We start from the raw sequence: 27,273 nt of genomic DNA on the forward strand, positions 1-27,273 counted from the left end.
ATCTAATCTATTTTTGAATGTGACAATTGTATTGGCACTCACCACATGACTGCTAAGCCTATTCCACTCATCCACCACCCTGTTAGTAAGCCAATTTTTGCCTATGTCCCTGTTGAATCTGAATTTATCCAGTTTAAACCCATTACTCCGTGTCCTACCCGGTTCTCTTACCAACAAAACCTTATGAATATCCCCCTTATTAAAGCCCTTCATCCATTTATAAACCTCGATCATGTCTCCACGCACCCTTCGCCTTTCTAGAGAATGCAAGTTTAACTGTTTGAGTCTTTCCTCGTATGGCAAGTCTCTCAACCCCTGAATCATCTTAGTCATCCTCCTCTGCACCGATTCTAACACTTTGATATCCATTCTATAGTAAGGTGACCAGAACTGAATAAGGAGGAGGAGGAGGAGGAGGAGGAGGAGGAGGAGGAGGAGGAGGAGTTGATGGTGGTGGTGGAGGACGAGGACGTGGACGTTGCAAAGAGAGAAGAGGAGAAGAGAGAAAAAGAGGAGGAGGAGGAGGAGGAGGAGGAAGAAGAGGAGGAGGAGTGTATATGAGGAGGAAAATGAGATAAGTTTAGTCCATTTCTTCCTTCCATTTATTTACATTTCTCATTTACTCCTTGTCTCCTCCTCCTCCTCCTCCTCCTCCCTCCCATTACTCCTCTTTCCTCTTTCTTTCCTCCTTACTTCATTTCCACCTCCTGCTTATCTCCTCATTCTCCCTCTCTTCTTTTCCTTCTCTTATTCCTCTTACCCTTTCTCCTTTCTTCTCTCTCCTTTTTTCCCTTCCATCTCTCCTCTACTCCTCTCACTCCTCTCCTCTTTCTCCCTTCTCTCCCTTTCCTATTTTTCCCTCCAGTCGCTTTTTCTCTCTCCATAGTTTGTGCTGTGGAAAAGAAAAATATAAATGTGGTGTGTGTGTGTGTGTGTGTGTGTGTGTGTGTGTGTGTGTGTGTGTGTGTGTGTGTGTGTGTGTGTGTGTGTGTGTGTGTGTGTGTGTGTGTGTGTGTGTGTGTGTGTGTGTGTGTGTTTGGAGTAATTTCTGGTGCTGTTGGTTAATTTTTCTTTAGATAGTAGAGGAAAGGAAGGGAGGAGGAGGAGGAGGAGGAGGAGGAGGAGGAGGAGGACTCCCTTTGACAGAGCAAGTAAACAAGAGTTGGTCCATAATTACTCTCTCTCTCTCTCTCTCTCTCTCTCTCTCTCTCTCTCTCTCTCTCTCTCTCTCTCTCTCTCTCTCTCTCTCTCTCTCTCTCTCTCTCTCTCTCTCTCTCTCTCTCTCTCTCTCTCTCTCTCTCTCTCTCTCTCTCTCTCTCTCTCTCTCTCTCTCTCTCTCTCTCTCTCTCTCTCTCTCTCTCTCTTCTTTATTTACTCCTATTTCCTTTTTTATCCTCTTATTTCTCTCGTCTTCTAATCTTTTTTCCTTTATTTTTATTCCATTTCATTTTGTTTTATCCAATTTTTTCTTTCGTCTTTTCTTTTCCTTTCTTTTTGCTTGTTTTCTTTTTTTTTCTTTTGCCTCATTTTCTTTTTCTTTCTTTAGTTTCTTCTTCCTCCTTTTTTTCTTGCCCTTTTTCTTTTTCTTTACGTATTTCTTCAATTTTGCCTCCCTCTTTTATAGTCCTCCTCCTCCTCCTCCTCCTCCTCCTCCTCCTCCTCTTCCTCCTTTACTAACTCCAAGATGAGGGAAGTTTTTACGCGTAAGAATGCAAGAGCTCTCTCTCTCTCTCTCTCTCTCTCTGTCTCTCTCTCTCTCTCTCTCTCTCTCTCTCTCTCTCTCTCTCTCTCTCTCTCTCTCTCTCTCTCTCTCTCTCTCTCTCTCTCTCTCTCTCACACACACACACACACACACACACACACACACACACACACACACACACACACACACACACACACACACACACACACACACACACACACACACACACACACACACCCTGTTTTACGGTCTAGTTTACTTCCGGTTTATGTGATTCTCTACCGTGATTTTTCCTTGCTTGTGTGTGTGTGTGTGTGTGTGTGTGTGTGTGTGTCCATTTTATTTTTTCTCACTCTTTCCTTCCTTCCTCCCTTCCCTTCCTCCCTCTCTCCCTTCTTTCCCCCTTCCCTTCATTTCTCCTCTCATTCCTTCTTCTTTCCCTTCCTCTCTTCTTTGGCCTCTCATTTACTGTTTCTCTTTCTTTCTATTCCCTCATTTACTATTTTCTTTTTCTCTCCTTCCTTCATTTCTCGCCTCGTTCATTTATCATTTCCTCCCTTCTTCCCTCCCTTTCTCCCTCCCTCCCTCTTTTGTTCCCTTTGTTTCCGTTCTTTTATCTTTTTATTTATTCGTCTTTCCCTTCGTGTTTCCCTTCCTCCTTCCTCTCTCTCTCTCCTTCGCTCCTGCCTTTTCCTTCCTTTAGTTATCTCCTCTTTCATTCATCCTTTCCTTCCTCCTATTCTTCGTCTCTCCCTCTCCCTTTCCCTCCCTCCCTCATTCACTGTTTCCTTTCTTTCCTCCCCTTATCTCTTGTTTCTTCCATTCACCTTTCTCTTCTCTCTCTCTCTCTCTCTCTCTCTCTCTCTCTCTCTCTCTCTCTCTCTCTCTCTCTCTCTCTCTCTCTCTCTCTCTCTCTCTCTCTCTCTCTCTCTCTCTCTCTCTGTTTCCTTTCTTTCCTTCCTTCATTTCTTGTTTCTTCCATTCATCTTTCTCTTCTCCCTCTCTCTCTCTCCCTTCTTCCCTGACACTCCTTCCCTCCCTCCTTTCCTCCTTCTCTCCCTTACTCTTTACCTTCTTTCCTCTGTCTCATTTATTAACTCTTTTCTTCCTCCTTTCCTCTGTCCCTCCTTAACTTCCTTCTCTCTTTCTCACCTCTCCTCTCTCCTCCCTCCTTTCCTCCCTCTCTCCCTTACTGATTCCCTGCTTTCCTCCCTCTTTTTCACGCATCAATCCTCCATCCTTCCTTTCCTCTTTCTGCTTGTCTCATTAATTGACCTTTCGCTTCCTCCTTACCCTTATCATTTCCTCCCTTCTTCCCTCCCTTTCTCCCTCCCTCCCTCTTTTGTTCCCTTTGTTTCCGTTGTTTTATCTTTTTATTTATTCGTCTTTCCCTTCGTGTTTCCCTCCTCCTCTCTCTCTCTCCTTCCTCCTGCCTTTTCCTTCCTTATCTCTCTCTCATTCATCCTTTCCTTCCTCCTATTCTTCTCTCTCTCCTCTCTCCTTCCTCTCTCCTTCACTGTTTCCTTTCTCCTTCCCTCATTTTCCACATCGTTCTCTCTCTCTCTCTCTTCCTCTCCCTCTCCCTCTCTCTCTCCTTCCTCTCTCCTCTCCTTCTCTCCTTCCCTCCTCCTCTCTCTCTCTCTCCTTCTTCCCTCCCTCCTTCTCACCTCTCCTCTCTCCTTCCTCTCTCCCTTACTGTTTTCCTTCTCCCTTCCCTCTTTTTTCACGCATCGTTCTTCCATCCTTCCCCTCCTCCTTCCCTCCCTCTCTCCCTCCTACCCTTACCCTCCCTCTCTCCTTTCCTTGCCCTCCGCCCCCCACTCTTCATAATCACACTCTCCCCGTGAAAAAATGAACATTCTTACACTCACAACACCTCGCCATTACACTTTATTGACGCATCTTAAATTTAATTAACTCATCACCTGCCGAGGGCGTACCTGTGTGTGTTGTATTATATACCTGGTAACGTCCCTAAGGCTGCTGTGACCCCCCTCCTCCTCCCCCCCTCTGTCTGATTTGTTGTTTGTTTTGTTTTGTTGCTGTTGAGTCTGGGATGGTTGGGGTTGTGGTGTGGTGTGGGGATGTGTGGGGGTATGGGGAGGGGGTGTGTCTGTGTCTGTCTCCTTCCTTCTTTTGTTTTTGTTTTTTGTCTTTTCATCCTCTTTCTCTTCCTCTTTTTCTCTGGTTTCCTCTTTGTATTCTATCTCTTTCTTCCTCATTATGTGTGTGTGTGTGTGTGTGTGTGTGTGTGTGTGTGTGTGTGTGTGTGTGTGTGTGTGTGTGTGTGTGTGTGTGTGTGTTGATCGTTTGTGTGAGTTATACGTGTTTTATTATTATTATTATTGTTATTATTATTATTATTATTATTATTATTATTATTATTATTATTATTATTATTATTATTATTATTGTTATTATTATTTGTTTTTAGTTCGCTTGTTGGTATTTTTTTCTTTTTATTCTTCTTTTTCTCTTTTCTTTTATTCGTGTTTACTTTTTCATGTTCTCGTTCTTGTTTTTTGTCCTTTTCTTGTTCTTTTTGTCCTTGCTCATCATACTCTTGTTCTTCTTGTTTTTGTCCTTCTTTTCTTCTTTTTTCTTTTTCCTTAACTTATTCTTTCTCATCTTATTCCTCCTTCGTTTTTATTCCTTGTATTTTTGTTTATCTTTTTTCATTTACTTCTTCGTCTTCCTTTTTCTCCTCCTCCTTCACGCAGACTTTCCCTTTCTTTCCCTTTCCTCACCTGCGTCTTGCACCGGTTTCGTCCCGCCCAGATTAATTAGGCAGCTACTCGACACCTGGGGAGGGAGGGAGGGAGGGAAGAAGGGGGAAGGGAGGAAGAAAGGTACGAAGAAGGGAGAGAGGGAGATAAAGGTAAGAAGGATGGATGAGAAAGAGTGGGAGTTGATTAAGACAGAGAGGAGTGAAGGAGGGAGGGAGAATTGGATGGATGGAGGGAAGGAAAGAAGGAGGGAGGAAGGAAGGTAGGAGGGATGATTGGAAGAGTGGGAGGGCGCGTGAAAGGAGGGAAAGGATGAAAATGGAGAGAAGGAAGGGAGGAAAGGAAGAAGGGAGGTAAAAGACGAAGGGAAGGAGGGATGGAGGGAGGAGAGAGAGAAAGGTAAGAAGGTGAGATGAGAGGGAGAATGTAAGAATGCAAGAAGAGGGAGGAAGGGATGAAGAATGGAAAGGAGGAAGGAAAGGATGGGTGGAGGGAAAGAGGGAAAAGGAAGGGACGGGAGAACGGCAGGAAGGAATAGAGGGAGAGAAAGAGGATGGGATGAAATGAAGGAGAAGAAGAAGGAAAAAGGGAGGAAAAAGAGAGAGGGGCATCCAGTTCTCTCTCTCTCTCTCTCTCTCTCTCTCTCTCTCTCTCTCTCTCTCTCTCTCTCTCTCTCTCTCTCTCTCTCTCTCTCTCTCTCTCTCTCTCTCTCTCTCTCTCTCTCTCTCTCTCTCTCTCTCTCTCTCCTGTATTCGTTTTCTTTTCTCTTTCCTGTCATACTTTTCTTTCTTTCCTTCTTTCTTTCTCTCCCTTCCTTTATTCTCTGCTCTTGACATACTCCAGAAGTCCAACTTACATTCTTCTTCTTCTTCTTCTTCTTTTTCTTTTTCTTCTTCTTCTTCTTCTTCTTCTTCTTCTTCTTCTTCTTCTTCTTCTTCTTCTTCTTCTTCTTCTTCTTCTTCTTCTATTACATCTCTTTCTGTGCATATGGTGTTAGTCCTCCTCCTCTTCTTCCCCCTTTCCCTTTCCTCCTCTTCTTCCTCCTTTACCTCTCCTCCTCTTCTTCCTCCTCCTCCTTCTCCCTCCTCTTCTTCCTAAGCTTTTATTTCCAGGCAGTATGGCGCCAAGCAAGGATCCTATTTTTCCCTCGTAATAAACAAACTCTCTCTCTCTCTCTCTCTCTCTCTCTCTCTCTCTCTCTCTCTCTCTCTCTCTCTCTCTCTCTCTCTCTCTCTCTCTCTCTCTCTCTCTCTCTCTCTCTCTCTCTCTCTCTCTCTCTCTCTCTCGGTAATGTAATAATATTTTCTCGCATAAATATTTTCTCTCTGCCGCTTGTAATACAGTTGTTATTTTTTTGTAATACTTTTAAGCTCTAACGTATAGGGATTTTTAATTGCTGTGTTGTTTGTTTCTATTTTATCATTGGAGTTTTTTTATTTTTGTATTTTGACGTTATATTCTCGCTCTGTATTTCTCTATTTCTTTTTTTCTCGTTGTTGTTGTTGTTGTTGTTGTTGGTGGTGGTGGTGGTGGTGGTGATGGTGGTGGTTGTGGTGGTGGTGGTCATCTAATTCTTCTTCTTTTTCATTTTCATTTTTTTCTTTTTCTTTTTATTCCTTTTCTTTTTCTTTTCCTATTTCTTTTTATCTTGATTTTTCTTTTTTTCCTCCTCCTCCTCCTCCTCCTCCTCCTCCTCAAATTTTAGTATTGATATATATTTCAATTGGAGAGTTTCCCTTTAACGTCATATTTTCTCCTTCTATTAATTTTAACACATTCTCATTCAAGTCTTAATTAACATACAATCGCCATTAATTATCTTTTGCTAATGACCCGTAAGCTCTTTTTATGTTCAAGCTTCGTCCATTACCGTTATTACTTTGTTTATTATCCTTTATGTTTATGTTTTATTTCTTTATTCTTTTATCTATTTTATTTATTTTATTTATTCTTTTATTCCTTTATTTATTATACTTCGTTCTTACTTTGAAACCTTGAGTACAAATATTTTTTTCTCCTGGTGTTTTTTCCCCTCTAAGCTAATTCTTTTTGTATCTTCTTGTTCTTATCTATTTTTTTTTTATCTTGTGTTTTTTGTTTAATCTCTATTTTATTTTGTTCTTACTCTGAAAACACAAGTACTAATGTTTACTCTTATGATGTCTCTTGTTTTCTTTAATTTCCTTCTTATCGTACCTCCTTATTCTTATCTATTTTTTATCTTACCTTGTTTTGTCTTTATCTTATTTTTATTTTTGAAACGTGTGTACGAATGTCTTTTTTCTTGTCGTTTGTCCTATCTTTCTCTTCTAATCTATTTCTTATTTTATCCTCTTCTTATCATACCTCCTTATTCTTATCTATTTCTGATCTTATCTTGTTTTGTTTTTTTCTTTATTTTCTTTTGTTCTTTTTTTTAAAACGTAATGTCTTGTCTTTCTCCTCTAATCTATTTCTTATTTTATTCTCTTCTTATCATACCTCCTCATTCTTATCTATTTTTTATCTTATCTTGCTTTGTTTTGTTTCGTCTTTATCTTATTTATATTTTTGAAACGTGAGTACGAATGTTTTTTTTCTTATCGTATGTCTTATCTTCCTCCTCCAATCTATTTCTTATTTTATTCTCTTCTCATCATACCTCCTTATTCTTATCTATTTATTATCTTGTTTTGTTTTGTTTTTTTCTTTATTTTCTTTTGTTCTTTTTTTTTTAAACGTAAGTACGAATGTCTTTTTTCTTATCGTATGTCTTATCTTTCTCTTCTAATCTATTTCTTATTTTATCCTCTTCTCATCATACCTCCTCATTCTTATCTATTTCTTATCTTATCTTTTTTTTTTCTTCTTTATTTTATTTAATTTTTTTTAAACGTGAGTACGAATGTCTTTTTTCTTCTCATATGTCTTATCTTCCTCCTCCAATCTATTTCTTATTTTATCCTCTTCTTATCATACCTCCTCATTCTTATCTATTTCTTATCTTATCTTGTTTTGTTTTGTTTTATCTTTATTTATTTTTCTTCTCGTATGTCCTATCTCTCTCCTCTAATCTATTTTATTTTATTTTATCGTCTTCTTATTTTTACTCCTATTCTCCTTTCTTCCTTACCTCCTATCCTGTTTGTTTTCTTCTCAGCCAAGCAAGAGGAGGAAAAAAAGTTCATAATACTGATCCATGTTTGTTGCTATGCCCTGTTTGTTTACTGTGCGGCAGACGTGTTTTTATTTTCTTCTTGTTACCCCAGAAACACACACACACACACACACACACACACACACACACACACACACACACACACACACACACACACGCTTGAGTAATCTTTTTTCCGCCTTGATTTAGGTCAGAAAACAACAACAACAATCATAAATAATAAGGATGTGCGTGTTGTTGTTGTTGTTGTTGTTTTTCTTGTTCCTATTCTTTTCTAGTGTACTACTGCAACAACAACAACAACAACAACACCTTCTACTACTACTACTACTACTACTACTACTACTACTACTATTACTGCTACTACTACTACTACTAAATTTATTATTTCTTTTCACTCGACATCAAAAAGGACCCTCTATAAAATTAGTCAAAGAAACTAAATTACCATGCCATTTAACTGAGAGGAAGAGGAGGAGGAAGAGAAGGAGGAGGAGGAGGAGGAGGAGGAGGAGGAGGAGAACAAAAGGTCGTATGTCACAACTGTAATTGAAGGAAAAAAAAGTAAGAAGCTAGAGGAAAATAAATGCTAATTGGAGGAGGAGGAGGAGGAGGAGGAGGAGGAGGAAGAGGAGGAGGAGGAGGAGGAGGAGGATACTAACAGACAGATTGAGCAAGAATAGTCGGAAATAAAAAAGGAAAGTTAAGGAAGAGAATTTTTGAACGAGAAATTTAAACAGAAAGAATGTGAAGTATCTGAAGATGAAAAGAAGAAGAAGAAGAAGAAGAAGAAGATGGTGATGAATTTGATGAAAAAGTAGGTAGAGAAGAAGGAGAAAGAGGAGAGGAGAAAGTCGAAGAAGAAGGAGGGAGAGAGGGAGAAGGAGGAGGGAGAGAGGGAGAAGAGGAGGGAGAGGAGGGAAAAGCAGAGGATTAAGAAATAAAAGTTTTAAGTAGTAGAAGACGAAAACGAAGAAGAAAAAAAGAAGATGAAAAAAAAGAATAAGAAAAAGAAGGAGGAGAACAAGAACACCCGTAAGTTCGTTCCCCCTATCATTTTCCACACCTCCTCCCCTCCCCTTCCCTCCCCTCCCCTCCCCATCTCCCCAAGTCTCCGCTAATGAAACAATCACTCGCCGAAAAGTTGGGGGGAATCCTCTGCTGGACCGTCAAGTTAGGGAGTTAAGGAGATGGGGAGGCTAGGGGAGAAGGGGGAGGGGATAGGATGGGGAGGATGGGAAGTGAAGTGTGAATTGGTTGGGTGGTGAAGAGGGGAGGTGGGAGGAATGGAAAGGGAGAAGAGAAGGGGAAGGGAAAAGGGAGGAAAACTTATGATTGGGAGAGATGGGGAGATAGGGATGTGTTAGGGGAAGATAGGGAAGGTGAGAAGGGGGAGAAGGGAGGGGAGTAAATAGGGGAAGGAGGAGGGGAAGGGAAGGGGTAGGGGTGGTGAAGAGGGGTGAGTGTGTGAGTGGTGAGGAAGGGAAGGGGAAAAGAAGAGGGTAGAAAGGAGGAAAGGGGAGAAAAATAACTTGTGATGGGGAATTGGGGAATGAGAAATTTAAGTTTAAGTTGAGGAAGAGGAGGAGGAGGAGAAGAAGAAAAGGGTGATAACGATAGCCTGAGAATGGAAGGTTGATAGGAAGGAAAGAATACAGAAGAAAAGAAAGAAAAGTAAGAAATGAAGAAAATAGTGCTGATAGGAAAGAAGGAAAGGTTAGCAAGGAAAGAAAGGGAGCAGAAGAAGGGAAGAGAGGAGAGATAAGGTAGTAAAAGGAAGGGGAGAGAAAGAGAAGAGAAGGTAGATGAAGAGGGAGGGAGGAGAGAGGTAGAAGATGAGGGATGGGAAGTTATGAAAGGAATGTAAGGGAAAGAAAAATAATAAAAAAGTGAGCGAAGAGAAACTCAGAAAAAAATAAATCAATAAAAAATAAAGAGAGAGAAAAGGAAAGTAAAAATCGAACAGGAATGAAAAAAGAAACAAGAACAAAAGAAAGTAAAAATGAATAGAGATGATAAAAAAAAAGACAGAGAGAGAGAACACCTGCCCTGCTCACCTGCCATTAAAAGTTAAACCATTTTTACATTTGATACTTGCCCGATAATCAATGCTCTCCCTTAGGCCTCCTCCTACTCCTCCTCCTCCTCCTCCTCCTCCTCCTCCATTTTCTCCTCTATCTCATTTTTCTTCTTTATCGTTTTTCATATTTTTATCTAGTTTCTTTTTGTTTATATTTTCTTTTTTCTTTTGGTTTCTTTCGTTCTTCCTTCTTTCTTTCTTTTTTTGTCTTCATCATTTTTCTTTTTTTCTTCTTTTTTTTGTTTTTCTCCTCATTTTTTTACTCCTTGTTCTCTTTCTCTCCTCCTCTCCTCATTCTCCTCTTCCTTTTTTTTCCCTTTTCTCTCCTTTTTATTCTATTTTATCGTTTTCCTCCTTTTTATAGTTTTCTTTTTCTTTCTTTAATATTTTTTTCTTTGCTTCCTTACTCCTCTTTTTGTTTTTTGGCCTTATTCTTTCTTTTCCTCCTCCTCCTCCTCCTCCCTCCTCTTCCTCCTCCTCCTCCTCCTCCTACGCTTTCTCCTGTTACCTCCTATTGTCTCCCTCCCTCCCTCCCTCCTCTTTCTCTTCCCTCACAATTTGTTTTCCAGTCATGTCACCCATTCTCTCCCTCTCCCTCTCTCTCCCTCTCCCTCCCTCTCTTTTCTCTCCTTCCTTTTAAAGATTTTTCTGACAATCATTCTCCCCCTACGCGCCGCTGTCATCCCTGTTTCTCTGTCATCCATTCTTTCATTATTCCTCCTTTTATTCCCTTCCTTTATTCCCTTTCTCTCTTATTCTGTCTTTCTGTCTTTGTCTGTCACCTGTTTTCTGTCAGCCCCTTTTTATTACTTCCCTGTTTGTTTGTTTTTTTCCCGTGTCTGTTATTTATTCTTTTTTCATTTTTCCTCTTCTTCCCTTTCGTACACTCTCATTCTCTTCTTCTGTCTCTCTTTCTGTCTACATCTGTCTCTATTTTGCTTCCCTGTTGTTGTTTTTTTCCTTATTTTCCTTGCCCTTCTTCCCTTTTTTCCCTTCCTTTTCTTTTCTCAACCATTCATTCTTTTTTTATTTTTCCTCTTATTCCCTTTCGTCCACTCTCTTTCTCTTCTGTCTCTCTTTCTGTCTCAACCTGTCTTTTTTTTGCTTCCCTGTTGTTCTTTTTCCTTATTTTCCTTGCCCTTCTTCCCTTCTTTCCCTTTCCTTTCATCCATTCTTTTTTTTCATTTTTCCCTCTTACTCCCTTTCGTCCTCTCTCTTTCTCTTCTTCTGTCTCTCTTTCTGCCTCCATCCGCCTCTTTTGTATATTTTCTTTGTCTTATTTTCTCGTCTCTATCATCCATTCTTCTTTTTTATTCTTTTCCTTATTCCTTTTCGTTCTCACTCTTTCTCTTCGTCTGTCTGTCTCTCTCTCTTTTTGTCACTGTTTTTTATTTCCCTGTTGTTCGTTTTCCTTTCTTTCCCCTTCCTTTCTTCCCTTCTATTATTATTCGTCCCTTTATTTCCATTCGTCCACTCTTTGTCTCTTTATCTGTCTCTTTCTGTTTCGTCTCTTTTATTTACTTTCTTGGTTTTTCTTTTTTATTCGTCTTCCTCATCCATTCTTTCGTTATTCCTCCTTTTATGCCTCCTCGTCCACTCCCTGTCTCTTCTTCCGTCTCTTTCTGTGTCTATTTATCTCTCCTTTATTTACTTTCTTGGTCTTCCTCTTTCGTCTCGGTCATTAATTCTTTTTCTTATCCTTCTCCTTATTCCTTTTCGTCGTCACTGTTTCTCTTCTTCTGTCTTTCTTTCTGTCTCCATTTGTCTCTTGCTTCTTCTTCTTTCTTTGGTTTTCCTTTCTCATCGTCTTCGTCCTTTCTCTCTTCCTTCCTTCCTTCCTTTCTCTGGGTCCATCTTTTATCAACTCTCTCTCTCTCTTTCTTCTTTACAATGTCTTTCCTTCTATCCATTTGTGTTATTCTCTCTCTCTCTCTCTCTCTCTCTCTCTCTCTCTCTCTCTCTCTCTCTCTCTCTCTCTCTCTCTCTCTCTCTCTCTCTCTCTCTCTCTCTCTCTCTCTCTCTCTCTCTCTCTCTTGAAGAAATTAAAAGGAAACATGAGAGAGAGAGAGAGAAGTAAGAGGGAAAGGAAGGGAAGGAAGGAGAGGTATGAGGAGGGGAGGCACTTAGAACTGAGTAGTAGTGGAGGGAAAGGGAACAAAGAAAGTGGGAGAGAGTGGACTGAGTAGGGAAGGAGAGAGAAGGGGAGGAAAGAGTGCGGAAGGGGACGGGAAGGGGCGAGAAGTGAAAGGAAGGGAAGGAAAGGAAGAAAAATAAGAATCTGGGAATGAATGGACTAAACAGGAAAGGAGTGTGAATGGAATAGAAAGGAACGGAAGGAAAAGGGAGAAGAGAGGAGAAGAGAAGAAGGGAGAGGAAAGGGAAGGGTAAGGAAGGGAAGGAAAGGAAAAAAAATAAGAATCTGGGAATGAATGGACTAAACAGGAGAGGAGAGTGAATGGAATAGAAGGGAACGGAAGGAAAATGGAGGAAAGAGAAGAGGAGAAGAAGGGAGAGGAAAGGGAAGGGTAAGGAAGTGAAGGGTAGAGGAAGTAAGGGAAGGGAAGATTAGAAGATGGTCGGGAATGGAAGTAAAGGAAAGAGAAGGGAAGGAGGAGAGAGTGCAGGAGTGGAGGGGAGAGACGGAAAGGGAGGAAGAGGAAAGGGAAAAGAAGTAGATGACATATAATGGAAGAGAGGGAAGGAAAGGGGAGAGGAGAGAAAAGAGCAGGGAAGAAAGGGAAGGGAAGAGGAGAGGAGAGGAGAGACGAGGAGAAGAGAGGAGAAGAGAGGAGGGCAGGGGAGAGGAGATTAGAGGAAATGAAATGAAAGGAAAGGAGAGGAGAGGAGGGGAGAGGAGAGGAGAGGAGAGGAGAGGAAGGCAGGGGAGAGGAAGGCAGGGGAGAGGAGGGGAGAGGAGAGGAGAGGAGAGGAGAGGAGAGGAGAGGAGGGGAGGGGAGGGGAGGGGAGGGTAAGGGGGAAGGAAAGGGGGGTAAGCAGATAAGACTGTCACACGACTATTTTTTTATATCTTTGCCGCGTTCCCTCCGAGATGTTTTCCTCCTCAATTTCCTCCACCTTCCTCTCCCCCTCTTTCCCCCCAATCTCTCTCTCTCTCTCTCTCTCTCTCTCTCTCTCTCTCTCTCTCTCTCTCTCTCTCTCTCTCACGCACACAGTCCTGTCACGTACACGAGTAAGTGACCTTTAATTCCTGCACCCATGAGTTTGCACACACACACACACACACACACACACACACACACACACACACACACACACACACACACACACACACACACACACACACACACACACACACACACACACACACACACACACACACACACACGCACACGGACAAATACACACCTACATAAATACATACATACATACATACACGTATTCATACATTCATAAGCACACAAAGGTAGACGCCTGAATACATGAATAAGTTGCGCGTTCATTAATTCACTAAACTTTCCTTCCTTCGCATTTTTTTTTATTAATTTATTTATTTATTATTTTTTTATTTTTTTTATTTTTTTCATCTCCTCTCCCACTGCTGCTTCTGGTTCTACAACAACAACAACAACAACAACAGCAACAACAACAACAACAACTACAACAACAACAGCTATTACCCATCTACCTATCTGCCTACCTTCTTTCCTTTCTCCTTCCTTTCTATCTTCCTCTTTCCCTCCATCTCTCCTCTCCCTCCCTCCCTCTCTCCCTTTTCCCTCTTTCCCTCCCTTTCTCCTTACCTTAATACTTACCTACCTACTTTCCTTCCTTCCTTTCTTCCTTCCTCCCTCCCACCCTTCCCTCCATCTCTCCTCTCCCTCCCTCCCTCTCTCCTTTTTTCCCTCTCTTCCTCTCTCCCTCTTTACCTCCCTCCCTTCCCTCTCCCTTCCCGTCTACCAACCTACCTACCTACCTACCTACCTACCTTTCCTACCTTCCTTCCTTTCTCTCTCAGCGTACTCGTAACGTCAAGAATTATATATAAGTCGTGTGTGTGTGTGTGTGTGTGTGTGTGTGTGTGTGTGTGTGTGTGTGTGTGTGTGTGCAATATTTCCAGCTTACCGACATACTCTCAGCCCTAAGCCCTTAATGGTGTACGGCCTAAGCGAGTGTGTGTGTGTGTGTGTGTGTGTGTGTGTGTGTGTGTGTGTGTGTGTGTGTGTGTGTGTGTGTGTGTGTGTGTGTGTACGTGTGCATGTGCGTGTATCATATTTTAAGTTACAAAACCGACACAGAAAGACGAACACAGATAGAGAGATACAATGAAAATACATACACACTACATATACATACATACATACATACACACACACATACATACATACATACATACATACATACAGGGAGAAAAGAGAAGGAAAATAAGAAAAGAGAAAAAATAAAAGAGAAAAGAGAAGAGAAAACTAAAAAGAGGAAAAGTAGAAGGGAAAAAAAGAAGAAGAGAAGAGAAAAGAGACAGACAGACAGAGAGACAGACAGACAGACAGACAGAAGAATGATCACAATATACCCCCAAGCTGTATGCGAATCATGTTTTTAGAGGAGGAGAAAGAATAGCACGGAGAGGAAGACGCCGTGAGGGAGGAGAGGGAGGAGAGAAGGACAGACACACAGACAGACAAAAGACAGATAGACAGAACAGAGGTAGAGAGTAGAGTAAAGGCCGTGTGTGTGTGTGTGTGTGTGTGTGTGTGTGTGTGTGTGTGTGTGTGTGTGTGTGTGTGTGTGTGTGTGTGTGTGTGTTTGCGCAGCCTCGAGTGGCGTTTGTTTTCTATCGAGACTCTGCATTGTTTCTTCTTCCTCCTCCTCCTCCTCCTCCTCTTCCTCTAACTTTTCTTTCCCTTTCTTTCCAGTATTAATTTTTTTTTTGTGGAATCTTTATCCTTTATTTTTTTTCTTTCTTTCGCTTTTATTTTTGTCTATTTTATTTCTGCGTCTTTGTCTCCCTCGCCGAGTGTTTTTTTTTTTTCCTCACTTCACCTCTCTATTTTTACAGCAACGTTTAATTCTTTTTTTATTCCATGTCTTTCTGTGTTTCTCTCTCTCTCTCTCTCTCTCTCTCTCTCTCTCTCTCTCTCTCTCTCTCTCTCTCTCTCTCTCTCTCTCTCTCTCTCTCTCTCTCTCTCTCTCTCTCTCTCTCTCTCTCTCGGTTATTTTCGTTATATTTCACGTTTATTCCTTTGACCTCTTATGTACTTCCTTTTCTTTCGTCTATTTCTTCTCTTTCTTTATTCTTCTCTTCCCTTCCTTTGCTGAAATCCCTTTGCTCTCGCGTTTTTCCTTCCTCTCCCTCCCTCTCCTTCCTTCCTCGTATATTTCTCTTCTTTACTCTTCTTTGTTAACCCCTTTTATTTTTGTTGTTTCTTGGTTATTTTCTGTTTCGTAGTCCCATATTTGGTCTTTCCTTCATTTTTTTTCTTTTTTTTTTCATATTTAATCTTTTGTGTGTTTTGTTTCTTTGCGTATTTTTTTTTTTTACATTTCCCTTTTCGTTCTTTCTATATTTTTAGTTCGTGTTCTATTTTTATACACATGGCTTTCTCTGTGTGCATTGGGGGGCGTTTGTTTGTGTGTTCGCTTGTTCGTGTGTGTGTGTGTGTGTGTGTGTGTGTGTACCTTATTCATATTACCAGCTCACTTGTCTGTGTTTCTCAGTAATTCAGTCAATCAGTTAGTTAGTCATTCATTCATTCGTCCAGTCTGTCAGTCAGTCAGCCAGTCAATCTATCGGTCTGTCAGTCAGTCAGTCAGTCAGTGTGTAAGTCAGTTTTTCAGTCAGTAAGCCAGTCAGTCAGTCAGTCAGTCAATCAGTCACTCAGTGTGTAAGTCAGTCAGTCAGTCAGTCAGTCAGTCAGCCAGCCAGCCAATCAGTTAGTCAGCCAGCCATCCATCCAGTCAGTCAAGCAACCATCCATCCATCTATTCATTCATCCTTTCATCCATCCAGCTAGCCAACTAATCAGATAGTCAATTATTAAACCAGTCAGCCAGTCAGTCAGTCCATCAGTCAGTCAGTCCATCAGTCAGTCAGTCCGTCCGGGTTTTATTATATATCGCCTCCCTCTCTTCTCTTTTACCGCCCCTCAATAATACACCTAGATTCCATTCATTAATTTCCACCTGTCCTTAATTAATTTTGCTATGCTTGGCCCCCGCGGACACGTACACTCAATACTCCTCCAACGCACATACATACGCACACACGTACACTTACACACACACACACACACACACACATATATACAAACACATATCCATTCATTCATAGTTACATTCATACATTGTTACATACATAGACATACATTTATTCATACATACAGACAGAGAGTGATAGATAGACGGACTGACAGAGCAAGGTTCAAACAGACAGGCAGGCAGACAGACAGACAGAGAGCAAGGTTCAGACAGACATGCAGACAGACGGACGGACAGGCAGACAGAATACACACACACACACACACACACACGCACACGCACACGCACACGCACACACACACACACTTACACATGGGCAGGCTGACTGTATAGAGTTGAGGTCAGTCAATATTTGTTCGCTGACGCCGCGGGGTGCTGACTGATTTGGTGTCTCTCTCTCTCTCTCTCTCTCTCTCTCTCTCTCTCTCTCTCTCTCTCTCTCTCTCTCTCTCTCTCTCTCTCTCTCTCTCTCTCTCTCTCTCTCTCTCTCTCTCTCTCTCTCTCTCTCTCTCTCTCATATAACATTTATCACCGAGGAGAGAGAGAGAGAGAAGAAGAAAGAGAGAGAGACAGAAAAATAAGTAATTAAGGAACATTCCTGGAGGGAATGAAGGGAAGAAGGAAAAAAAGAAGAAAGAAGAAAAGAAAGAAGAACGAAGAATATGATAAAAATGAGGAAAGGAAGAAAACGTGGAATTTTAACCAGGGAAAGAAAGAAAGAAGGATGGAAGGTGATAAAGAAGAGATGAGATAGTAGGAAAAATTAGGAGTGAAGGAGAGGTGCAAAGAAGGAGAAGTGGGACGTAAAGCAGGAAGGGAAGGAAGGAATGATGGGAAGGAATGAGGGAAGGGAAATAATGATGTATACGACACGAGGCGACGAAAGGAGGAGGAAAAGGAGAGAAAAGGGAAATGACGGAGGAGGAAACAGGGAGAGAAAAAATGATAGCGGAGGTGGAGAGAGAGAGAAAAAGGATTAGGCGAGAGAGGTATAAAGGAGAGAGAGAGAAGGATATGACGAAGGAGATGGAAGAGAGAAAGAGAAAGACATAAAAGGAGATGATAAAGTAGGAAACACGGAGAGAAAAAATGATGACGAAAGTGGAGAGAAAAGAGATGATTGAGGATGTAGAAAAAAGATAAAAAATATTGATGGAGGAAGGAAGGAAGGAAGGATGATAAAGGAGGGGAAACAAGAGGAAGAGTAATAAAAGAGAAGATTAAGGAGGTGGGGGAGGGAGAGAAAAAAAGAAGACGTAGGAGAGAGAGAGAGAGAGAGAGAGAATATATGATGAAGAACGGGGAAGTGAAGGTGGTGGAGAGAAAAGGAAATGATGGAGGAGGAAACAGAGAAAGAAAAAAAGCATGGCGGTAGAGGAAAGAAGGAAAAGGTTAAGACGGAGGAGGAGGAGGAGGAGGAGGAGGAGAAGAGAGTGAAGAGACATGATGAAGAAGGAGAGAGAAGAACAGTGTGAGAGAATGGGGACGAAAAGAAGTAGAGAGAAAAATAAGAAGAAAAAAGAAGATGGAGAAAATGAGGGGATGGAGGTAAGGTAGAAGAATGAGGAGGAATATGAGGAGGAGGAAAAGGAGGAGGAGGAGAAATGGGGGAAGATGAAGAGAAATATGATGGACGATGACGAGGAGGAGGAGGAGGAGGAGGAGACGGTGAAAAAGGAGGCAGAGTAGGAAGAGGAGGAGGAGGAGGAGAAGGAGGAGTATGAGGAACGTGTGTGTGTGTGTGTGTGTGTGTGTGTGTGTGTGTGTGTGTGTGTGTGTGTGTGTGTGTGACAAATTATAATCATTCCTCGTTGTCTCGTTTTCCGGCACTCATTGTCATCCTCCCCGACGTCTGTTCTTTTTTTTTTCTATAATTTTTCTTGCCTGATATATTTTCGTTATTTTTCCCTCCTGTGTGAGAATAATTAGTCGGCCCAGATAAATGAGAACTAATTGAGGCTGTGTGTGTGTGTGTGTGTGTGTGTGTGTGTGTGTGTGTGTGTGTGTGTGTGTGTGTGTGTGTGTGTGTGTGTGTGTGTGTGTGTGTGTGTGTGTGTGTGTGTGTGTGTGTGTTTGTGTGCGTTTCTGTGTGTATTTGTTTATGTATGTGTTTGTGCAAGAACATTTTCAACAACCATAACAACATTACCACTACTACTACTACTACTACTACTACTACTACTACTACTACTACTACTACCACAACCACCACCACCTCCGCTGAAAACTGCAACATAAATCTGAGACTTTTATCAATATCGGAGTAAGTGAAACGCGGCAGCCCATAACCGTAGACTTTTCCTCGCGTTCCCTCCCCGCACTCCACATTCTCTCTCTCTCTCTCTCTCTCTCTCTCTCTCTCTCTCTCTCTCTCTCTCTCTCTCTCTCTCTCTCTCTCTCTCTCTCTCTCTCTCTCTCTCTCTCTCTCTCTCTCTCTCTCTCTCTCTCTCTCTCTCTCTCTCTCTCTCTCTCTCTCTCTCTCTCTCTCTCTCTCTCTCTCTCTCTCTCTCTCTCTCTCTCTCTCTCTCTCTCTCTCTCTCTCTCTCTCTCTCTCTCTCTCTCTCTCTCTCTCTATCTCTCTCTCTCTCTCTCTCTCTCTCTCTCTCTCTCTCTCTCTCTCTCTCTCTCTCTCTCTCTCTCTCTCTCTCTCTCTCTCTCTCTCTCTCTCTCTCTCTCTCTCTCTCTCTCTCTCTCTCTTGCTCTCTCTCGCTCTCTCACTTTCCTCCCCCCCGTCATCTTTTTCATCATCACGCCTCACATCACGACTCGAACTCGATGCGAGATATTGGCTGCCAGATCGTACCCAAGATTGACATAGTAGTAGTAGTAGTGTTAGTGGTAGTAGTAGTAGTAGTAGCAGTAGCAGCAGTAGTTTAAGCAGTAATTGTGGTAGTAGTTGTTGTTTTGTGTCCGTTTGTTTTTGTGTGTGTATGAGAGATAGACATGGAGAAATAGACATAGAGAAAGGAAGGCATAGAGAAACACAGGAGAGACAGAGTGAGAGAGAGACAGATAAAGAGACACAGAGAAAAATAGACATAGAGAAAAATAGACATAGAGAAAGAGAAACAGAAAGAAAGAGAAACAGAGAGAAAGAGTGACATAGAGAATGAGAGATACAGAAAGAGAGATACAAAAGAGAGATACAAAAGAGAGAGAGAGAGAGAGAGAGAGAGAGAGAGAGAGAGAGAGAGAGTTAGGCGTGGAAAAATGAGACGACAGCCTTCAAGTTTTGTTGTTTGTGTTCGCAAGTATCCCTGAAATGAAAATGGAGATGAAGGTGGTAATGAAGACGAAGGTGGAGGTGATGGAGGCGGTGGAGGTGATGGTGATGAAATTGGAGAAGAAGGTGCAGGGAAATATTTCTTGTCGCGAGGGAGATGAAGATAACTTGGTTTGTAATTGCTCTTGTAAATTTTTCTTTCCTCTTTTCTTTTCTTTTTTTACTTAAGCTAGATGAATGTTATGATGGAGGATTGAAATGGATGCTCATGTGGTGGTGATGGTGGTGGTAGTGGTTGCTATTGGATTCTTAAGTGGCTGTACACGAAATGGTGGTGATGGTGATGATTATGATGATGCAGTTGTGTTGATAACGATGCAATGGCGATGATGATAATGGTGGTGGTATTGTTTTCATTGAAGTAGTGGTGATGGTGATGGGGTTGGTGATGACAATGATGATAATGTTTGTGGTAGTTACGATGGTGATAGCTGAATGGTTGATGATAGTGATTATTCGGGTGTTTTATAATATTGTTAAGTGTTTGTGTAGATAAAAAAAAAATTACAGCGAAGGAGACAGTTCAAGGGCGTAAAAAAAAGAAAACAATATTAAAGAAAAGCCTGCTACTTGCTGCTCCTGAATAGAGTACAGAGGAGTGGCCAAAAAGAGAGGTCAGTTTCGGGAGGAGAGGATTGATATACCGTTTAATGTATCTATTCAGTATTCTCAATCAATATACTGAAAAGTGGAGAATTTTAAAGATTAGAATATGCAGAAGAATAAATAGAAGATTATAATAAAAGAATAAGTGTTAGCTTCGAATAATGTAAAGAAAGAAAGGAAGAATAAGTGGAATATTATAATAAAAGAATAAGTGTTAGCTACGAATAATGTAATGAAGGAGAGGAAGAATATGAGGTAATAATGACGACAAAGAACGCACAATTAAGCAAGATAATGAAGAGGGAATAGGAGGTTTGGGATTAAGATCGAGAGGAGGAAGAAGGAGGAGGAGGAAGGAGGAGTAGGAAGAGGAGGAAGAGGAGGAGGAGGAGGACAAAATAATCAGTGGAATAGAACAAAAATATACGACAAAAATAAAAACAAAATGAAAGATGAACAGAAAGAAAAAAAGCTATACAATTAAACGAAAAAGAATGAGAAAAAAAATAATACGAATACGAAGAAGATGAAGAAAAGCAGGAAGTATAAAAATAGAAAAGGAAGAGGAGGAGGAGGAGGAGGAGGAGGAGGAGGACGAGGAAACGAAGGAGAAGAATTGCTAAAGAGGAGGAAAGCAGGAGAAAAAAAAGAAAACAAAAACAAAGAAAAATAAAGGAATGGAAGGAGAAGGAGTAGTAGTAGTAGTAGTAGTAGTAGTAGTAGTAGTAGGAGGAGGAGGAGGAGGAGGAGGAGGAGGAAAAGGAGAAACAAAAACTCTATACTACAAAGTGATACAAAAATACCGAAGACTTTTATTTATGTGTATCCAGAAGAGTAAAAAAAAATAATAATAAAAACACTTCGAATCAATACCTTTTTTCCCTTCGGCCGTCAAAGTCTCCGCCGCCTCACACTAAACATTTCGCTGTATCACGTGTGCGTTAATCACCTGCCCGTCCGCGTCTCATTACCTGTTGTCGCACACCTGACGCTCACCTGACGCCTGTCCCTCATCTGTCGCCTCTTTACCTGCGATTGGAACACGGCGGCGGCGGCGGAGTAGGAGGAGGAGGGGGAAGAGGAGGAGGAGGAGGAGGAGGAGGAGGAGGATAAGGAGGAGAGGGAAACAGAGAAAGTAGGGGGTAAGGAGGAGGAGAAGGAGGGGAGTTGAAAAGGGAAGGGCTGTTTGTTCAAGGGAGAATGTTAGTATTGGTATTCTTCGGGGTAGTAGTGGTAGTGGTAGTAGTAGTAGTAGTAGTAGTAGTAGTAGTAGTAGTAGTAGTAGTAAGACAATACCTAGTAATAACACAGTAATAATAATAATAATAATAATAATAATAATAATAATAATAATAATAATAATAATAATAATAATAATAACGGTTTTTGCGCTTTTCATCAATTCCCACATTAGTTTTATTTTTTTACACTTTCTGAACATAAAAAACTCATTATATTCGCTTTACGGCTTCAGAGAGAAAGACTTTTGCCGCTAGACCGCTTTGAATGTAGGAAAATAAGAACGAGTATTTTTTTTCCATCCCCGAAGTCGAGTTTTAACGCCTGAATCGCATTATCCGACCGTTCGCCGTAATGGGCCTCGATTCTCTCTAGATTTTAATGTGATCATACGCGAGTGTGAGTAAAGACTTGAATATGGAGTAAATGAGAGAGATTGAGTAAATGAGAAATATAGGAGAAAAGAAAAAGAGAGACAGACAGACACACATACAGACACACAGACGCACATACAGAAACACACACACACACACACACACACACACACACACACACACACACACACACACACACACACACACACACACAGAGGAAGATAGAAAGAGAGTATTGAGTGTGGGGTGATATGCATTTTTTTACTTTTTTTTTATTTGTTTATTTGTTTATTATTTTTATGATAGGAGGTTCACGTTCCTTTGTAATAGTTATAAATAGAAAGGAAAACAATCAACTGCCTTAGGGGATTGCTTTATCTCTCTCTCTCTCTCTCTCTCTCTCTCTCTCTCTCTCTCTCTCTCTCTCTCTCTCTCTCTCTCTCTCTCTCTCTTCTATCTTTACTATCTCCATTTTCCTGCTTTCCTCTTTTTTCCTCTTTTTTTTCCTTTGTTCCTCACCTGCGTTGTTTACTTTCATCCTGTATTTTTTTTTCTTTCTCTCCTTTCTTTCTTTTTCCTTTCTGTATTTTTCTTGCTTTTTTTTCTTTTTTTCTCTCCTTCTTTTCGCCTCTTCGTTTACAGTTCCTTATTTCTCCTTCTCCTCCTTCTTTTTTCTCCTTCCTTAACTCTCCTTTTCCAGCTCTCTTCATTTCTCCTCCTCCTCCTCCTCTTCTTTTTCTTCCTCCTCGTCCTCCTCCTACTCCTCCTCCTCCTCCTCCTCCTCCTCCTCCTCCTCCTCTTCCTCTTCCTCCTTATTCTTTACTTATTCTTTATCCGACTTCTCTCTCTCTCTCTCTCTCTCTCTCTCTCTCTCTCTCTCTCTCTCTCTCTCTCTCTCTCTCTCTCTCTCTCTCTCTCTCTCTCTCTCTCTCTCTCTCTCTCTCTCTCTCTCTTCTCTCATTTACTCTCTCTCTCTCTCTCCATAATCTCTCTCTCCCTCTCTCTCCCATTCCTCTTTCCTTTCCTCCTTCGTTGATTTACTTTTTCTTCTTCTTCTCCTCCTGCTTCGTCATCGTCTTCGTTTTATTGTTCTTTTCCTTGTTCTTGTTCTTCTTGTTCCTCTTGTTCTTATTCTTCTTTTTCCTTTTTTTTCGAACTTTATTTTCTTGCTGTTGTTTTTCTTTTTTTCCTCTATGAATGACAGCCCCTCCTCCTCCTCCTCCTCCTCCTCCTCCTCCTCCTTTTCTTTCTCCTTTTCTTCCTCTTTCTCCTCCTGTCCCATCAGACCACACAATGGCTTCTCCTCCTCCTCCTCCTCTTCCTCCTTCTCCTTCTCCTTCTCCTCCTCCTCCTCCTCCTCCTCCTTCTCCTCCTCCTCCTCCTCCTCCTCCTCCTTTTCCTCCTCCTCCTCCTTCTCTCTTCCCTTTAGCGCCTCGAGGGATGCTGATTAAGGAAGCCAAGTGAGAGAGAGAGAAGTGAAGGAGAGACGGGAGGGTGGGAGGGAGGGAAGGAGAGAAAATGGAAAGGGAGGGAAATGCGAGAGACAGGTGAGTTAAGGTAAGGGAGAGATTCTGTGTGTGGCAGGTAAGTAAAGGTAAAGTAAGGTAAGGGAAGGTAAGGGAAGGGAAGGGAAGGGAAGGGTAAGGGAAGGGAGAGAGGGAGGGAGGAGGGAGGGAGGGAGGAAGACATTGTGGTAAAGGAGATAAGGTCGAGAGAGAGAGAGAGAGAGAGAGAGAGAGAGAGAGAGAGAGAGAAGTGTGACATATCTTTCTGTTCGATTTCTTTATCTCTACAAATTCCATATTCTTCTCCTCTTCCCCTTCTTCCACCTCTTAATCCTCCTCCACTTTCCCTTCGTCGTCTTCCTCTTCCTCCTTCTCCTCCTCCTTCTCTTCCTCCTCCTCCTCTTGTTATATATAATTGAAGAAAGAATTGAAGAAGGGCGAGGAGAGATAAGTTCGTCAGGTGTAAGGGACTCAGGTGACAGGTGGACGCTTATATGGGCAGGTGTGAGGCGAAGGGAAGAGGAAGGGAACAAAGGAAAAGGAAAAAATGGAGGAAGATGGCAGGAGAACTAGAAAGGAAGGTGTGAATGGGGGGAGAGATGAGAATGGAGTGGAAGGTGAAGAGGGAAGGAGAGAAGGGACGGAGGGAGGGAGTTAAAGAAGATTAGAGGTGAATAGAAGAGGAAGGTAAATGTGGATAAAAAGCGAGAGTAAGGAGGGAATGCAAAGGAGGGATGGGAAGAAAAGGAAGAAAAGAACAGGAGCGAAAGAAAGAGAGAAAAGAAGATAAGCTAAGAAGGGAGTAAGGAAAGGAAGACAAGAGGGGGAAGGAAGAAAGGAAGGAAGGAATTAAGTGAGGAATAAATATATAAACAGATAAATAAATAAAGAGAGGATGGAACGAAATGAAGGAAATACGTAATGGAAGAAAGACTCGGAAAAAGAAGGAAGTCTGTAAAAAAGAAAGAAGGGAAAAAAAGATTGGCGTGAAATAAAATGTGTTGAAGGAAAAGAAGAAGAAAAAGAAAGGAAAAGGTTATTCAAGAGACAGGTGTGAAGAAGCTACGGAAAGGAAGAAAGACGAGAAAAAGAAGACAGAAAAAAAAGAATAAAAGGAAGAATAGAAGAAAGACAGGTAAAAAAAGGGAAAAAGAGGAAATAAAGGTAAATGAGAAGGGAAGAAAGATAGAGGAGGAGAAGATAGGAAATAAATGAAAGAAAGAAGGGAGGAAATTTAAAAGGAGGAGAAGATAGGGAAGAAAGGAAGAGAAGGGAAGAAAGGTAGAGGAGGAGGAGATAGGAAATAAATGAAAGAAAGAAGGGAGGAAATTTAAAAGGATGAGGAGATAGGGAAGAAGGGAAGAGAAGAAGGGAGGAAAGGTAGAGATGAGGGAGGAAGGAAATTGGGTAAGGTAAGATGCGAGGCAGGTATAGTAATTTAAGAGGCCATAAAGGTAGGGAAGATTAAGGGAGGAAGGGAGAAAGGGAGGGAACAGGACGAGGGAGAAATGGATTAAATTTAGGTAGGGTATGGGATTAAGGTAAGGCTGTAGGAGTAGAGAATAGGGAATGGATGGAATTAGGTAAGGTAAGAAAAGGGAAAGTGTAGGGTAGGTAAATGCAAAGAAGAGGGAAGGTAAGGAGGGAATGAGGAAGGAAGGGAAAGGATAAGGAAAGGTAAGAAAAGATTAAGGGAGGAAGGGAAAAGGTAAGGGTTGAGGCAGATAACATTTGGAAGGAGGAGAGAAAGGGAGGGAGAGAGGGTGAAAAGAGAAGGGGGTTAAGGTAAGGGATTAAGGTAAGGTGTATGGTAGTTAAGGTAAGGTGAGGCAGTTAACATTTGAGTCATATAGAGGTAAAGAAAGCGAAAGGGAGGGAGGGAGAAAAGATGAAAGGTAGAAGAAAGGTAAGGTAAAGGGATTAAGGTAGGGGAAGGAAGGTAAGGTAAGGCAGGTAATATGTGAGACCGAAAGAGTAAAGAGGAAGGAGGAAAGAAGAAAGGAAGGGAGGGAAGAAGGGAGGGCATAAAGTAAGGTAAGCAGGGATTAAGGTAAGGTATGAGGGGGATAAGGTAAGGTAACTAAGGTAAGGGAAGTATTATGTGAGGCTTTGAGAGTAGAGAAGAGAGAGAAAGAGAGGGAGAAAGGGAGAGAGAGAAAGAATGGGAGGAAACAAGACAACATCAGGAGAGATAAAGGTAAAGTGTAAGGTAAGGTGTTAGGCAGGTGGGGTAAGGTAAGGTATCGGTCTTCCTTTCTCCCTTTTAAATATTTCATTGGTGGGCGTTAGATCGTAAAGTTACTCTCTCTCTCTCTCTCTCTCTCTCTCTCTCTCTCTCTCTCTCTCTCTCTCTCTCTCTCTCTCTCTCTCTCTCTCTCTCTCTCTCTCTCTCTCTCTCTCTCTCTCTCTCTCTCTCTCTCTCTCTCTCTCTCTCTCTCTCTCTCTCTCTCTCTCTCTCTCTCTCTCTCTCTCTCTCTCTCTCTCTCTCTCTCTCTCTCTCTCTCTCTCTCTCTCTCTCTCTCTCTCTCTCTCTGTTTCGTATGCATTATATTATTTTCTTCCTTTATCCTTCTATCCTATCTTCTGTGATCTCCTTCATCCTCCTTCCCTTCCTTTACGTGGCTTCCTTTGCTTCTCCTTTATTTTGTTTCCTCTCTGTCCTCTTAATATCTTCCATTCCCTTCTTTTTCTTATTTTGTCCTTTCATTTAATATCCTTAGTCCTTCGTTTCCTCTTCCCTTCTCGCTTCATTTAATTGTTTTTATTTGATTTTACTCCTTCTCTTCTCTATTCTTCTCCTCTCTTCCCTTCTCTTCCATTTTCGTTTTTCTCTTATTTTTCATTTCCGTTTTCCATGAATTTCTCTTGTTTTCGTCCATATCCTTCTCTTTGCTGTCTTATAATTTGATTTCATTCCCTTCTCTTTCCTCCTTTCCTTTCTCTTCTCTTGATTTCCTTTTCTTTGCCGCTATTTTCTGTTCTCTCCTTTCTTTTCTTTTCCTGTCACTACTTTTCCTTTCCTTGCTTTTCCTTCTCCTTTCATTAACTCTCTTACATTATCGTCACCTTTCCTATTATCCCTTTTCTTTCCCTTCCTTTCCCTTCCTTTCCCTTACGTTCTGGTCGCTTTCCTTCCCTTCCCTTTCATTCCCTTCCCCTCCTTTCCCATCCCTTCCCTTCCCTTCCCATCCTTTCCCTTCTCTTCCCTTACGTTCTGTTCCCTTCCCTTCCCTTCCCTTACGTTCTGGTCGCTTCCCTTCCCTTCCCTTTCCTTCCCTTCCCTTCCCTTCCCTTACGTTCTGTTCCCTTCCCTTACCTTACCTTCCCTTACGTTCTGGTCGCTTTCCTTCCCTTCCCTTTCCTTCCCTTCCCTTCCCCTCTCTTCCCTTCCCTTCCCTTCTCTTCCCTTACGTTCTGTTCCCTTCCCTTCCCTTCCCTTACGTTCTGGTCGCTTCCCTTCCCTTCCCTTTCCTTCCCTTCCCTTCCCTTCCCTTCCCTTCCCTTCCCTTCCCTTTCCTTTCCTTCATTTTTCCTTCTTTTTCCTTCCCTCCGCTTCCCTTCCCTTTCCTTCCCTTCCTTTAACAGCTCAGGAACCCTTCATTTCCCTTCTCTTCTCTGCCTCCTTCCCCTTCATTCCTTCTTCCTTTCAATCCTCTTCCCGCTGATTTATACCTTGAATGATGAGGGACACGCACACACTCACGCACTCACCCACTCACGAACTCACCCACGCGACCCCATACACCCATGCACACCTACTCACACGCACTCAAAACACACTAAATGAAACAGTAAAACGCCCTCACTTACACACACGCAAGAATTTACTATTATCCAGTCAGTCAGTTAGTTATTAGTTAGTGGTTCAATTAGTTAGTGTGTCAGTCAGTTAGTCAGTCAGTCAGTCAGTCACTAACTCACTGATTCATAAACTTCTTCACTACCTTCCTCACTCACTCACTCACTCACTCACTCACTCACTCACTCACTCACTCACTCACTCACACTCACACACACACACACACACACACACACACACACACACACACACACACACACACACACACACACACACGCACACACAAGTCACCTCATTTCCCCTCCATCACCCACCCACTCAACCACCTCATCCAACCTTCATTTACATACATACCAGCACTCAACACACACACACACACACACACACACACACACACACACACACACACACACACACACACACACACACACACACACACACACACACACACACACACACGCACACGCACACGCACGGGGTTCGATCCGGGTCCTTTTTTTCCATTTAGAGGACATAGTAAAATCTCTCTCTCTCTCTCTCTCTCTCTCTCTCTCTCTCTCTCTCTCTCTCTCTCTCTCTCTCTCTC

The sequence above is a fragment of the Eriocheir sinensis genome, chromosome 4 (genome assembly GCF_024679095.1).
Source record: "Eriocheir sinensis breed Jianghai 21 chromosome 4, ASM2467909v1, whole genome shotgun sequence".
NCBI lineage: Eukaryota > Metazoa > Arthropoda > Malacostraca > Decapoda > Varunidae > Eriocheir > Eriocheir sinensis.